Source organism: Ovis aries, chromosome 13 (assembly GCF_016772045.2).
Source record: "Ovis aries strain OAR_USU_Benz2616 breed Rambouillet chromosome 13, ARS-UI_Ramb_v3.0, whole genome shotgun sequence".
NCBI classification, from domain to species: Eukaryota; Metazoa; Chordata; class Mammalia; order Artiodactyla; family Bovidae; genus Ovis; species Ovis aries.
The window spans coordinates 72,900,689-72,917,322 of record NC_056066.1 but is presented as its reverse complement, the minus strand read 5'-3'; the positions used below and the strand labels follow the sequence as shown (position 1 = coordinate 72,917,322).

The following is a 16,634-nucleotide window of genomic DNA, read 5'->3' as shown; positions in this document are numbered from 1 at the left end:
TTCAAATAAAGTGCTATGTGAACTGGAAAAATGAGTTGCATCAGAACAACTTGCATTACAGATTTTTCTAGGACAGTACAAAATTTTTGTGTACCAAACAGTAAATATTATCTAGAATCTGAGCGTGGCCCACAAAGAGAAATGGAGCTAAATCCAAAAGCACAGTTAGGGCTGGCATGCCCACATGCCTTCTTTTATGGTATTAAGATGATTTCCAGACTGAAATTCAGGCCTCTCAGTAAAAAGGGGCTGGCATTCCTCCCAAGCCCTTGGATTAAAATATACTGATTGAAGAAAGTCTCTCTGTAAAGATCAACAGCACAACACCCAAAATACAAAAAACTGAGAAATAAATGTCCAAGAATAGGGTTTGGTGATAATCATTCATGTCAACTGATGCACAGTAATCCCTACATAACAATTTGAAATGAAATAAAGTAGAAGCTCTCTCCTTGATGGGATTAGGACTAATAACAGTAGAATCCATTAAAAACAAAAACAGCCAGTTAAAAGAGAGGAATCATTGAAAATGTACATTCACTTGCCAAATACTTGGTAAGAGACCAAAGTGGTTTGAGAATCAGTTCAGTTCAGTTGTTCAGTCGTGTCCGACTCTTTGTGACCCCATGAATCGCAGCATGCCAGGCCTCCCTGTCCATCACCAACTCCTGGAGTTCACTCAGACTCGCGTCCATCGAGTCAGTGATGCCATCTAGCCATCTCATCCTCTGTTGTCCCCTTCTCCTCCTGCTCCCAATCCCTCCAAGCATCAGAGTCTTTTCCAATGAGTCAACTCTTCGCATGAGTTCTAGCAGTTAAAGTTTCTATATGACCACACCCAGGAAATGATCTCCAGTTTTCACTGAAAAGCCACTTGTGAAGTTGTACAAAGGCAAAAGGGCCTTCCTGGTGGCTCAAACAGTAAAGAATCTGCCTGCAATGCAGGAGACACAGGTTCGATCCCTGGGTGGGGAAGGTCCCCTGGAGAAGGGCATGGCAACCCACTCCAGTGTTCTTGCCAGAGAATCCCATGGACAGAGGAGCCTGGTAGGGTCCAATGCATGGAGTCGAAAAGAGCTAGACACAGCAAAAATTCTACATTTTGATGAGTTTTTTTCTCTCAATCTTTTCAGAGGTCTCTTCCACCTCTAAAATTGACAAGAACTTTTAAAATACTCATTCACCTTTTGGGTGGGGGTGCATGGGCTCAGTCATGTCTGACTGTTTGTGACCTGTGGATGCAGCCCACCAGGCTCCTCTGTTCATGGATTTCCCAGGCAAAGAATACTAGAGTGGGTTGCCATTTCCTTCTCCAGGGGATCTTCCTGACCCAGGGATTGAATCCAGTCTCCCGTATTGGCAACCGGATTCTTTACCACTGAGCCACCAGGGAAGCCCACTGTTCTAAGCAGCTCACTGTACGTATAATAAGTTCTTTAACACATAGTAACAGTGTTTTACAAATAAGGAAACCGAGGTACAGAGAAGTTAAGTAACTTGCTTGAGATAATACAACTAGTAAACAGCAGACTGAGAATTCAAACCCAGGCCATCTGGTTCCAGCTTAGTGACTTGAACCATTAAAACTCCCTAAAACCAAATGGTGAGCACAGCTGTGTGCTGGTGCTCAAGAGCAGTACTAGCCAATAGATGTTTCTGCAATGATGGAAACATTTTATATCTGGGTTGTTGAATTCAGTGATCACCAGTCACATGTGGCTATTGAGACTGAGAGACTGGATTTTTAATTCAACTTTAATTAACTAAAATTTAAACACTCAGGGAGCTTCACTCTGGTGGAACCATTGAGAATCTGCCTGCCAATGAGGGGTCTCAGGTTCTATTCCTGGTCTGGGAAGTTCCCGTGTGCTGCGGAGCAACTAAGCCCCGTGTGCCACAGCTACTGAGCCAGTGCTCTAGACCGTGAGCCACCGTTACTGAGCCTCTGCTACGGAATGAAGCCCATGCATCTACAGCCTCTGCAATAAGAAGCCTGTGTACCGCAATGAAGAGCAGCCCCATCGAGAAACAACTCGAGAAAACCTGCGTGCAGCAACGAAGACCCAGCAGAACCGAAAATAAATAAGTAAATGAACAAATCTTAAAAAAAAAAAAAAAAACAACCCAGTCACATATGACCAGTGGCTATTGTATCGGACAGCAAAGCAGAGCTATTTACTAGCCCGGAACATTCAGAAGACTGTGGAAATTAAACACTAAGTTTTACAGTGACAATGGGAAGCTTTGTCAGCATTCATTAAGTGGAGATTGGATTAAAAGCTCCTGGTTTAATATTAGGGCTTCCCTGATGGCTCAGGTGGGTAAAGAATCTGCTTGCAATGTTTGAGACCTGGGTTCGTTCCCTGGCTGGAGGGATCGGCAATCCACTCCAGTATTTTTGCCTGGAGAATCCCAAGGACAGAGGAGCCTGGTGGGCTACAGTCCATGGGTTCACAAAGAGTCTGAGCAACTAACACAGACACACTGTAATATTAACTGAATGAAGAGACACTTGTGATGTTGTTAAACGGAAAATATGAAATTATAAAACATTATATCAAGTATGTCTCATTACTGGATTATGAATAAAAAGACAGTACACTCATTCAAGACTGGCTTCCTCCAAATGGAAAGCATGGAGGTTATGGCTGGCTGCCTTCAGAGGTGGGCACTGCACATCACCAGATCTGCCCACACTCTCCCTCTCTTTCGCAGCAAAGTATCCCTCTAACGTTGGGAACAGTGGTGTGTCCAGCCAAGAAAGGACATTCAGCAGCCTCCTCACAGACATAAACGGTTAATGAGGTGCAAGCTGTATGTGCTGGCCGAGGCTTCTGGTATTTGAAAGGGTGTCCTTGGCCCTCCCTTCTACTTCTTCCTGCTTCAAGGAAGGACTGTTTGGTTGGAGAGCCAGAAGCCCAGTTGTGACCTTAAGGTGACCTCAAGGACAGTGAAGCAGAAAGAGAGAAAGATCTAGACTGTGGCAGTGCCATGCCAGCAACAGATTGCCTATTTTGGACTTGATGTCTTTTGAAAGAAAAATAATTTGTCTTAAAGCCAACCCAAATCCTAGCTGACCAAACTACTTGGTATCCATTCCTCCTACTCACAGAAAAACATCCTAACAGATACACAATTCTGTTCCGGATTGGCCTAAAGATAATTTCATCCCCGTTGTAAATAACTTCTTTAAGAACCAGGCTGAAGTCAACAAGGCATGGCGTTGCCCTGGTGACAGGAAGTGGCTCCCGAAATGGGCACATGACTCGATCCAGGCCAATGACATTGTAGGATTAGTACTGGGGGCGGGGGATGTGAGAAAGACTCTCACTCTTGGGAGAACAGAGGAAGTAAGAATCTTTCTATTCCTTTGGTAGGTGCTGTACATGGATCTGGAGCCCAGAATTGCTGCCCATATTTTGCTGCTGGCCTGAGGATAAGGCCAACACCCCAGGGAGGGCAGAGCAGCCTGAGACAGTGGATTATGTTAATGATGAAGTCTGTGCTACCTCTGGGGCCTATATAAGTGCCAAAAAATATCCACAGTACAGAGAGATCATCTTAGAGGCAAGGGACTAGGTGCTGAGTGCTATTCAAATATTGTGAGAAAGGCAAATAAGGGAGGTCTTCCCAAGGGGCATGCAAAGTCAGGCACTGGGTCTTTAACAGTTCTGTGCCTTTTCCATGAAAAGTGAAAGTGTTAGTCACTCAGCTGCGTCCAACTCTTTACGACCCCAGGGACTGTAGACCACCAAGCTCCTCTGTCCATGGGATTCTCCAGGTAAAAATACTGGAGTGGGTTGCCATGCCCTCCTCCAGGGGATCTTCCCAACCCAGGGATTGAACCCAGGTCTCTTATGCCTCCTGCATTGGCAGGTGGGTTCCTGCACTGGCCACCTGGGAAGCCCACTGGAGTGGGTAGCTATTTCCTTCTCCAGGGGATCTTCCTGACCCAGGGGTCAAACCCAGGCCTCCTGCATTGCAAGCAGATTCTTGACCATCTGAGCCACCGGGGAAGCACATGCCTTTTCCATACCAGGTCTGATAAAGAGGTTACTACACACACAGTAAGGTACCAAATAGTGAGCTATTTAGAAGAACTTTTTGTTCTTCTGGTCTTCTACAGGCTTCTGCCAAAAAAGGACTTCCCTGGTGGTCTGGTGGTTAAGAATTCCCCTGCCAACGCAAGGGACATGGGTTCGATTCCTGGTCCAAGTAGATTCCACATGCCTCAGAGCAGCTAAGCCCCATGAGCTGCAACTACTGAAGCCTACGCATCCTTGAACCTCTGCTCCAGAACAAGAGAAGCCACTGCAACGAGACGCCCATGCACCACATCTAGAGAGTAGCCCTTGCCCACAGCAACTAGAGAAAGAACATGAAGCAAGAACACCCAGCACAGCCAAAAATAAATAAATTAATTTGTATTAAAAAAGGTCACTGAATAAGTAGACATGTTTCAAAGGCATTATAATAACCTTACTAACTACCTGCCAGACCTTGTGCTGAGCCCTTTATTTTCATGCAATCCTCACAAGAGACAAGGAACTTTCATTATATCCATTTTACAATGAGGAAATGCTGAAGCTTAGAAAGAAAGGTTAAGTTGTTTTTTTTTTAAAAAAGAAGCAGACTCACAGAAGAAACTAGTGGTTACTAGTGGGGCAAGGAAAATGGAAGGGGCACTATAGGGGTGGGAGAAAAAGGGTTATTGTGGGATTATATGAAATCATATTTGTGAAAACTGTAAAGCATGACAGAATTTAAAGAAACTTTCACTCAATAAAAAAATATGATCCTCCTATTCAAATGCTAATCACAATAGGGCTTTTCCACAAGTTATCAAGGAAATTGAAACATTAAAAAAAAAAAAAAAAAAGGAAAGAAAGACTAAGTAACTTGTAGGAGAAAGTAGAAAGGGCCAAGACTTGAACCCACATCCAAAGGACTCCAATGCTTCCTAATCATGCCTTCGTATTGCTTCCTCTGGATACGTAAAAACACATCTATGATTTTCCTGAGACTGCGCTGTTTTAAAGTAATCTGTTCTCTTGACCCTCTAAGTACACTATACTCAGCAGACGACAAAAGTCCCAACGGTTTGGTTTGGAAGAGATGGCCATATGCACCACATACAACAAGCAGAGCCCATCAAGAAACACTGAATGTTAAACCCTATGCAACAGTATAATTACATGGGGCTTCCGTGGTGGCTCAGGTGGTAAAGCGTCTGCCTGCAATTCGGGAGACCCAGGTTCAATCCTTGGGTCGGGAAGATCCCCTGGAGAAGGAAATGGCAACCCACTCCAGTACTCTTGCCTGAAAAATTCCACTGGGCAGAGGAGCCTGGGGGGCTACAGTCCATGGGGTCCCAAAGAGTCAGATGCAACTGAGTGACTAATCTATGTTGCAAATTAGATCACCAGCACTTCTTCTTCAAGCTTCCTTTTGGTGGTAGGTAGAGGCACACAGCAGGCAGGCTTATGGAACTGGGAATGGGAGGAAAGCAGATTAACTCCCGCTATGCTGGAACATATCCCAAACAGTTCCTCTACCTACTAATCCCCCACCAACTGCAGGTACAGTTTGAAAAGCACTGATACAAGCAGCCCCTCACAGTGTGGTTTTGCCAACACATAAGACCAACCCAGAAGAGCAACGCTGTGGGCAACCAGTATTGAACTGAATACATAGGCTCTATTTTCTGAGCACATACTGAGAACATGACTCAGGATCCGGGCTTCCCAGGTGGCGCAGCGGTAAAGAATCAGCCTGCCAATGTGGGAGATGTGGGTTTAATTCCTGGGTCAGGAAGATCCCCTAGAGGAGGGCACAGCAACCCACTTCAGTATTCTTGCCTGGAGAATCCCATGGACAGAGGAGCCTGGTGGGGTCACAAAGAGTCAAACATGACTTCATGACTGAGCATGCATACATGCTATGAAATAGTAAGTATATCGAGGCAATGATCATTAACAGCTGCTAAAAACCATTTTGTGAAAGGCTGATGAGAACCTTATAATGAAGGGATCATGCTAACAAACCCCTGAACCCATGATCAATCTTACAGGTGAGAATCAGCCTTTACTGCCTGTTGATAACAGTCCGTCTAGTCAAGGCTATGGTTTTCCAGTGGTCATGTATGGATGTGAGAGTTGGACTGTGAAGAAAGCCGAGCACCGAGGAATTGATGCTTTTGAACTGTGGTGTTGGAGAAGACTCTTGAGAGTCCCTTGGACTGCAAGGAGATCCAACCAATCCATTCTGAAGGAGATCAGCCCTGGGATTTCTTTGGAGGGAATGATGCTGAAGCTGAAACTCCAATACTTTGGCCACCTCATGCGAAGAGTTGACTCATTGGAAAAGACTCTGATGCTGGGAGGGATTGGAGGCAGAAGAAGGAGATGACAGAGGATGAGATGGCTGGATGGCATCACTGACTCGATGGACGTGAGTCTGAGTGAACTCTGGAAATTGGTGATGGGCAGGAAGGCCTGGTGTGCTGCGATTCACGGGGTCGCAAAGAGTCGGACACGACTGAGCGACTAAACTGACTGACTGACTGATATGATACACAGCACCACCCATAAAGAGCAACAGCTGAAATAATAAAGGGAATGGAGGAGGACATTAGAGGGATATAACCAGGCAAATCCAGAGTAGCTGGATGGGACAAATGACCTGAGTTTTCAACAAATGAAAGGTAAGGGGAAAAAAGAAGAGGCAAAATTGCTACAGATTCAGAGACTTAAGCCACTATCACCCAGATGTGATCCTTGTTTAGATCCCAATTCCAACAAACCAACTGTGAAAAGACATCTACGAGATAAGGAGAAACTGAGTACCAAATGGATACAAGGTAACGTTGAGGAATCATTCCTGTTCATTTTCTTAGGTGTGATCATAGTAGTGTGATCATAGAGGGGAAAGGAGAAAGAAAAAATCCTTACCTCTCGCATGCATATTAAAGTATTTATAGATGAAATGACATGATGTCTTAGGATTCGCTTTAATATAATCTATGGTGGGGACAGAGTGGAGGGTACAGATCGAATAAAACTGACCATATGTTGGTACCTGTTGAAGCTGAGGTATGAGTATAAGGTATGTATTATACCATCTTTTTTACTTTTGTATATGTTTAAAACTGTACATAAGAAGAGGCTATAATGTAAAAAGAAAATAAGAAAACCTAGATTCAAAGTCCAGAATTTATTAGGTGTAGGAGCTAGGAGGTTTCTTCAATCCTCTGAAATTCAATTTCCTCATCTGAAAATAGGAATGATAATCCCTATCTAAGAATTATTGGGAGGAATGAAATGAGATCGTGGGTTCACATCTTTTGGACATGCAGCTCTTAAAAACTGCAAAATGCTTATGAGATGTCAGCACAACAGTTAGTTCCCTCTCTGGGAGGCTCTGGAAGCAGAGACATTACAGGTTTGTGGGAGGAGAAGTAGGTAATGAGCTGAGTCCATTTGAACTCTTAACAATTTTTGCTTTGTAATAAGAATTTGGTAAGACACTGTTTACCTCATTGACCCCCTTTTCCCCAAAAGACAAAGATATTTGCAATTAACTGAAGGTCTGTAACTTGAGTTGTTTATATTTCTTGTTTGCTTTCCCAATTATATTTCCCCTGCTAAAGGTAGAAAGTCAAGTAACGGGAGACTGTGTTGTTAAGATAAAACCGAATGCAATTAGGAATCAATGTAATCTAAACAGGACTTTGTTTAAAATATTTCAGGTGCTTTTAGGAGAGTAGATATGCATCTTTTAGCACCAATGCTTTGTCTCAAATAAGAGGAAATTAACAAAGGTTCAAGTCTAAGTAAGTAAGGGAAATTTTGCACTCTGGCTTCAGCTCACAGAATGGACTGGCCACAGCGATCTTTCTATAACTTGAATGTGATTAAGTCATTTCCCTTCATTTCAATGGTTTCCCTCTACTATCAGGAAAGAGACTAAACCGCTGAACAAAAAGGCTCAGGTGGCTCTCTAACCTTATTTCCTCCCTCCTCCCCAAGTCTAAATCCCATGGACAGAGGAGCCTGGCGGGCTACAGTCCATGGGGTCGCAAAAGTCTGACAGGACCGAGTGACTTTCACTCTACTTCACTTGCCCAAGTCGAAGCCCTTTCTCCCTACAGGCCCCCAAGGCTTTGTCCTTCACACCTTTCTCCTTTACCTCTTGGTTGTCAAGTCCTGTTGATTCTCCAGAATGGTCTCTCAGATCAGCCCACTCCATTCCATTCCTGCAGCCTAAGTCTGACCTTTTTTTTTTCAACCTTTATTCCCCCATCTTCCCCAATAGGATATATCCTTATTGTTTTTTGTGTGTTTTTTTTTCTGGTTATGAAAGCCATTCATGCTCATAAAAAAGAAAACTAAGGCAATAAGGAAAGGGATAAAAGGGTCCCCATGGGTCTCAGGACACAAAGAACTTATCTTTCTGGCACATTCATCATCTGCAGCAGCATTACTCAAAATAGCCAGAAGGGGAAAGCAACGCAAATGTCCATCTATGGAATGAATAAACAAAACATGTTCATACATACAATGTATATACAAAATATGTATATCCACACAGTGGAATATCATTCAGCCTTAAAAAGGAAGGAAATGCTGACATGCTACAACACTGGCGCCCCTTTAGGACATTATGCTGCTGCTGTTGTTGTTTAGCAGCTAAGTAGTGTCTGAGTCTTGTGTGACTCCATGGACTATAGTCAGCCAGGCTCCTCTGTCCATGGGATTTGCCAGACAAGAATACTGGAGTGGGTTGCCATTTCCTTCTCCAGGGGATCTTCCCAACCCAGGGATCGAACTCATGTCTCCTGCATTGGCAGGCAGATTCTTTACCACTGAGCCATCAGGGAAACCCTTAGGACATTATGTTAAATGGGGGGGAAAAATCACAAAAAGATAAACATTGAATGATTTCACTTATATGAAGTATCCAGAGTAACCAAATTCATAGCAACAGAAAGTAGGATGGTGGTTGCCAGAGACTAGGGAGAGGAAGAAACATGGAGTTGTTTTAATGGGCATAAAGTTTCAGATTTGCAAGATGAAAAAATTTGAGAGGTTGATTGCACAAGGATGTAACTATCCTTAACACTATTAAACTTTACACTTAACTACGGTTATGATAAATTTATGCATTGCTTACCACAATAAAAAAATAAAAAACTGTTTTAAAGAACTCATCTTGGAACGTCCCCGGTGGTAAGTCACTACGCTATGGGAGTGACTCTACGCAATGCTAAGACACTATGCTACCAATGCAGGGAGGTTGGGTTCAATCCCTGGTCAGGGACATAGAGTCCACGTGCCACAGCTAAAAAGATCACTCATGCCACAGTGAAGATTGAAGAACCTGTGGACCACAGCTAAGACCAGCACAGCTAAATAAAAAATAAATATTAAAAAAAAATAAAGAACTCATCTGTCTAGACATCTTTCCTATCTATCTATCTATCTATCTATCTATCTCTACACATATATACACTTAGAAAACACCAAAACCAGAAACCAAGTGAAATCTGTTTTTACACCTAACCATGTGATGTAAACATCCTTCTCATATATATGGCCCCCACCTTTCTCTATTTTAATGGCTGATTGCACCCATCACATGACTGTATCACAATTTAGCCAGTCTGTTATTAGTTTTTTAATATTATAAAACATCACAGTCAACATCTTTGCATATTTTCTCACTATATCTCATAATAGACATCTGGTTTTTTTACATGCTTTGTTCCTGGTATCAATACCCTGACTTTCCCAAAGAAAAAATTACTTCCTCTTCATACAAACATGCTTCCTGACCTATACTCCCCAACCTCCAGCCAACTCTTATCCTATTTGACTAGCCTGGGTGCATTTATTTTAAGGTTTATACTCTATTTATTTTTCATGTTGCTACTGCCATTTCACCTACAATTCCATTTTCTTACTTCTACTGCTGGTATAAAACTATTGGTTTTTGTCTCTCTTATAGCTTGCTTATTTTTAACTCAGTTCTCTTGGATTTTTTTCAGCAGATAATCATCTCATAGGTAGACAATCATATCATTTAAGGAATGATTAAGAGCAAAAGCTCTGGGCTCAGGCCTGGATTCAAATCCTATATGACCCAGGCTAAGCACTATACCCCAATGTCCTCATCCATAAGCTGGGAATTACACTAGAGGCTCTCTCTCTCCCACAGTTGTTGTAAAGAGCATGCTTTCAACTGAGACTAGTGCCTGGAGAGGGCTTAACACAATGCTAGATCAATAAATGTCTCCTATCTGATGAGAAGGAATATAGAACTTTCCACATTTACATCTTTATTTTTCTGCTGGCATTACATGGGCACATTCCTTTTCAGCAATTACCTTGCTTACCATATGTCCAGAAAGAAAAAAAAAAAAAAACACGTCATCAGACTCTTTGTAAAGGATCTGTGCTGTGGATCGTATCCACTCTCACATTTTTGGCAAGTTGTTTGTGCCATTTATTTTCCCCTGAGAAAATCTGTATTTTCTCAGTCTCTCCCTCCCTTACTGGCTCTACCATCAGCATTTACATCTGCTCTTGTCTGTCTTCTGCTTAAAAAGACTTCACCTGATTCCCCAACTGCTCTCCAGCCTTCTCCTCGCCTCTCTTCACAGCCAAACTTTTTGGAGCTGCCTACACATTACTTTCTCACATCCCACTCGCTCCTCATTCCACTGACATATTACATTGAACCTTTGGAAGATGCCGATATTACAGATTCCGCCCCCATCATTTCACCAAATCTGCTCAATTGGGTTTCTCGGTGACCTCTATATTTACTTAAGCAAAAGGCGCATTTTAACATGTAACTTATTTTACTTGAAATCTTAACTGCATCCAACAAAATGGATCTCTTCCTTGGGCTTTCCTTACTACACTCTCCTAGCTTTCCTCCCACTTCTCTGGCCATTTCTTCTTGGTGTAGTTCCAAGGGAATGGTTCTGCCAAGAGTGTACAAGATAGTGACCCTGAATGATCTGGGCCTTAAAAAAACCAAAAACCACTCTGCATGGGTTTCTTCCAGTATTGATTCAGTTCTAGTCGTACTGGACTACTTCTGTCTCCATGAATGTACCTTTGAACATGTCTAGAATACATGCCATGAGGGTAGGAACCTGATTCCTTACACAGGGCCTGGCACGTAACAGATGCTCAATAAATACATTTTTAAAATTTTGAATCACCATAAATGAATAGCTGCAACATGAAAGACTGGAGGAGTGATGAGACCAAGAGAGAACAAAAACCCCTGATCTTTTGGAAACCACACCTCTGATCACACACACACACACACACAACACACACACACACACACACACACAACACACACACTCACTGCCCTGATTTAAATCCTTTGGTGTTCCCCACCAACCCTCACGACCAAGTCCAAACTTACAGGGAGGCACAAGAAAATCTTTCAGAAGGGCACCTGCTTCTCTCTCAGACACACCTAGCTAGACCACTTCCACTTCCCAGAATCTGTCTCTAACCAGGCTATGAAATGCTAACAGATGTCCAAAAAGCCTGCACTTTCTCCCCAGGACCTTGCAGTGGTCTGTTCTCTCTGCCCAGAGCACTATGCACTCCATCAGCTTCATCTTCCGGCCAATACAAAGGTAGCTGTCATGTCTCATTTCGGAAAGCATCTTCTTTTGGAATCTCTCTTTGACCATCCTCCCCAACCTCATCTCCGGAAATCTGGGTTAACTGCCTTCTCTGTGTATTCACAGTCCCCTGAATGTCCAAAAATCATAGCTGGAACCACAATGAGCTCCTATTTATACCTTAACACTGTGGAGTTCCCTGAGGACAAGATGTCTCATTCACTTATTTTTACCCTTGGCGATCAGCCCAGGCCCTGGAACACAACACATGCTCGATAATGGACCTTCTTTAGTAGTAGTAGTAATAATAAAAGCTCCCAAGGATTGAGGGTTTAGCTGCAAAGATCTGAAATATATTATTTACTTTGTAATAACCTTCTAAAACAGGTGCTATGATCGTCCCCATTCTGCAGATGGGAAAACTGATGTACAAAGAAGTTAATCCTCTCTGGCCCCAAAAGAGTCGCACAGATGCACATTTTCGGCAGTTCGGAGTTCTTTCTCGACCCCCAAATAAGACGTGCTTTAAAAAAAACTTTTGAATCAGACTAACTGGCCCCCACCCCCAACATAATGAACAACCCAAAGTGACTCCCCCGCCCGCGCCCGACGGAATTAAACTGCTCGAGGGGCTCCTCCCCGGCGCCAAGGATGGAGGAGGAGGGAGCCGCGGATAAAGGTCAGGCCCTGTCTCCTTTCCGGAAATCCCAGCGGCCCAGCCCCTCGCCCGCTGCGAAGAAGCGACGCCGGGAGCCGGGCGTTGGGGCCGCGATTGCCCGCCCGGCCCCTGCTCACCTGCCGTCCCGCCGGCCAGCCGAGCCCGGGCCACCGGCCCGCAGCGCCTCCCCTGGGCTGCCAGGCGCCCGCCGAGCGCAGCGGAGCCCGTTGCCTTGGCGACTGGAGCTGCCGAACTCCCGAGGCTCGCGCTACGGCGGCTCGGAGGGGACCAGGAGGCGTCGCGGCCCCTTCCGCAGCCCCCGAGCGCGCCGAGGAGGGGCAGCGGGTGGAAGTCCCAGTTCTGAGCCGCGAGGGACCCGGGTTGGGGGCTGGCAGCCTGAAACTTGGCCCGGAGGGACAGGAGAGGAAGGAAATGTTAAGGGGGAAAAGGGGACAGCCAAACCGGGAGGAGGACTTGTGCTTCGGATCCTGCCTGTGCCTCAGTTTCTCTCTCTGGCACCTGAGATGGAGACTATTCTGGGAGAGATGACGGAGCCGCAGGCGGAATCTTGCTAGACTGGGAATATTTAAAGAAGAAAACTGATGTGGGAGGGGTGGCGCATGCCTCTCTCTTTAATTTCCGAAGCAGTGGTATGACAAAGAATTCTTTTTTTTTTCCTCCATGCCCACCACCCGTGGGTAGTGAAAACTCCGAATCCTAACTACCGGACGGCCAGCCAATTCCCCAAAGATTTTTTTTTTTTTTTAACTGAAACCAAAACCAAACCAACCAACTAAACAAAACCCCTTGTTTCTTTGGGTTCATGGTGAGAATGAGTTCACCAGATTTAATTTCAGTGTGAGAAATAACGTACTGTAACCTGTGATCAGCAGTTATACTTCGTGGAATAATCCTGCAGATAATCTTGGGACATAAACATAAAGGACATTCATTGGTTCATTGTTTATAACAGTAGAAGGGCTGAGAAGAAGCTAAACAAAAAGGACTGATGAATTAGTACATTATAGTACATCCATAAAATGGATTATCATAGAAAGAATTAAGGAGGACTGAAACAGATGTAGATACAGTTTAGCTATAGACCGGTCTTCAAGCTATGCATACAGCTATCAACTGAAAAAAAAAAAAAAGCACAACCTAAAAGTTGAGAATTTTGGCAGACAAAGTTGAAGACTTAAGTCCAGGACACACCCTCTCAGATAGCTTTGAGAAACTGCTCTGAAGAGATGAGGGAGGATCCGGGATGTATTGGAGTTTTTGCAACACGGATTACTGTTAAAGAAAGCCAGACATCTCAAGTTTAAGAATTTAGCGCTTTTCTACATATGGGTCTGCCCTTTCTATGTAAGAGTCGGGGCACACTGAAATCATTCCTTTGATAAGCACGTTAACTACCTAGGTCCAGTATCCAGATTTTCTCCATCCTGAATTCCTTCAGGTGCACAGCTGGAGTGACTGCAGTGGCCAAGGGTTTTGTCTCCATCTTGAGTCCCTTCAGGGCTCACTGTCCCGGGTGGTGGTAATTGCTTAATGGCTGAACATCCTTTGTTTTCTCACATGCGTCACTTAGAAGTTGGCACTTACCTTTGTTTTCTCACATGTCACTTAGAAGTTGGCACTTACCATCGGTATTTGCAGTCTACCTTTGTGGCAGTTAAGAGCCGCTGTAGTTGTTGACCTTCAGCACCTCCTGGAAGAAGTCAGAGACGGAGATCAGAAATGGGCCACTCCGTGCTCTGGGAAAAACTGGCAAAACAGGTTTCCAGATAGTTAAATAGTTTCAAAAGACGGTTTTATGAGGCCAAGTCTTGCATTTCATCATATCTAGAAAAGCACTAAAATCTTTGCTGAGGATGTCTGCTTCTCATGACTAATCTTCATGAGACTAGCAGCAGCAACCTTTGGCAAAAATGTGTGCCTGATTTTATGTACTTCCCCATCATCAAAATCACATATATGCTGAACTCCACCCCACGGCCCCCACGCGCCGCCCCCCCCAAGCCCAGCACTTCTCAGAGCTGTCTGAAATGCTGTCTCCCAGGTTATAGTCCTCATTTTGCTCTCATGTGGGTTTCTTTTCAGTCGACACATGGCAGGCAATGTTTTTCATTTCATACAGCAATAGTCTCCTAACTAGTCCTGTCTTTGCTTCTGCTGTGACCTCCAGCCCTGCCTCGGTCTCCTCTCTACTTGGGGTAGAGATGATCCTATCCCGAATGAACCAAATGATCCTTTTAAAATGTAAACATGATCACATCCTTCCCCTGCTCAAAAACTTTGAGTGTACTGAATAAAATCTAGAGTTACCATGGTCAAAGACAGACACACCGCCACCCCCCCCCCCCCCCCCCCCCCCGCCCCCCCCCCCGCCCCGCCCCAGGTGAACTACATCCATGCGTACCTGTCCAATACCATCTCTCTCCATGTTCCCTCTTGCCCATGCTCTAGCCACCCTGGATTTGCGGTTTTTAAGTTAAGCAAACTTCTATCATGGGATTCCCAAGTGGTTTAGTGGTAAAGAATCTGCCTGCCAGTGCAGCAGACACAAGTTCCATCCCTGGGTCGGGAAGATCCCCTGGAGGATGAAATGACTCCAGTATTCTTGCCTGGAAAATCCCAAGGACAGAAGAGCCTGGCAGGCCATGATCCATGGGGTCGCAGAGTGTCAGACACAACTGAGCGAGTGCGTGTGCATGCCTACTTCTATCTTGGGGATTTGCCTCCTGCTGTTCCACATTGGAACCACCTTTCCTCCAGATATTCCCATGACTTCCACACTTCCTTCAAATATCTGCTCAAATGTCAGTCTTCAAAAAGACTTGTCCTGACTGCTTTCTTTAAAAAAGACCCACTAACTCTGTCTTGTCTTCTGGTTTATTTTTCTTCACAGCTCTTGTCAGTATCTGATGTCATTTTATACAGTTATTTGTTGCCTGTTTCTTTTTGTTCCCAGTGAATTTAAGGTTCTTGCCTCATCTTGAAAGAATTCAGAGACAAGCAAGGAGATTAAGAAAGTAAAGTGAGAATTTACTTAAGCAAGAATACGCCCTCCAATACTTCGGCTACCTGAGGTGAAAAGCCAACTCATTGGAAAAGACCCTGATGCTGGGGAAGATAGAAGGCAGGAGGAGAAGGGGACAGCAGAGGATGAGATGGTTGGATGGCATCACTGACTTGATGGACATGAGTCTGAGCAAGCTCTGGGAGATAGTGATGGACAGGGAAGCCTGGCGTGCTGCAGTCCTTGGGGTCACAAAGAGTCAGACATGACTTAGGGACTGAACAACGATGCCCTCACAGGGAAGGCGGGGAGACAGGTGAGCAGCTGCTGCCCTGGATTTCTCTGGCAAGCCAGATATGAGGGGCATACAAATGAAGGGGTGGAATATTCACTGGGGAAGAAGGAGTTTGGAGGTCATAGTCCCTGATTTTCATCCCGGCTCCATCTTACCAAACAGAGGAGGGTGTTTTGTCCTTATTCAGCTTGGATCACAAGAGTCATGGTGGTGCATGATGGGAACTTATCTGCTCACTTAGTGAAGCTAATTTTATTGTAATGAGAGCATAATAAGCAACAGGTTACATGCTTATACGGAAGATTCCTGCCTTTCCTTGCCTTTCTTTGTCTGCTTGCAGGATACTTATCAGCCAAAAGGTGTGGTTTCCTGTCAGTCTGGAAGCTCCTGCCTTTCTTTGTCTGCCATTGGACTTTTGCTGTTTACAGCAGAAACAGAAATGAGTGAAAGGCCTTTGGCACATACAAGCCAAAGAGGCTTGGAAGAGTTAAACAATCTTGGTTATTCTTTAGCTGTTACTAACCACAAACACTTGTAGCTAGACTTGTCCTTCACAAAGCTAATTACTCTCTGACTTCATATGAATTGAACTCTGCACCTGGCATCCTTCTCCCCTACACTCTGTTTAACATTGTGCATTTCAAAAAGGTCAGGGGACGACAACTTTAGGAACAATAGACCTGGTTGCTGAGTTGCCTGGTGCCAGCTGTAGCCATTTTGAAACTTCACAAGAGGAAAAAAAAAAAAGCAAGACCTTCATGAGGGTATAAAACCTCTCCCTATTCCCAGGAGAACAGGGCATAGTTCCTGAGGTACTAGCCTAGTGTGTATTCCTTTTGCCTGGCAAAAATAATAAAGCTACTCTTTTCTATTGTCTCCAAATTCTATCTCCGTATTTCTATTTGGTATCAGTGGACAGGGAGCCAAGATTTTGGCCACATTGTCCTGCCTCTTGGCCTCTCCCCCCTATTCTTCTGCTCATACCTAGCTACCTACCTGCTCTAACATT

General features: G+C 44.4%; 1 protein-coding gene across 1 annotated transcript in view; it reads right to left on the bottom strand.

Annotated features, from left to right (window-relative positions):
* The window catches only part of PKIG (cAMP-dependent protein kinase inhibitor gamma), an 83,871-nt gene extending 71,329 nt beyond the window's left edge, over positions 1–12,542 (bottom strand). Inside the window, exon 1 of the mRNA XM_012189228.4 lies at positions 12,446–12,542. The gene's annotated coding sequence lies outside the window, so the exon portion shown is untranslated. The remainder of the gene's footprint in view (positions 1–12,445) is intronic.
* Positions 12,543–16,634: the final 4,092 nt, after the last annotated feature.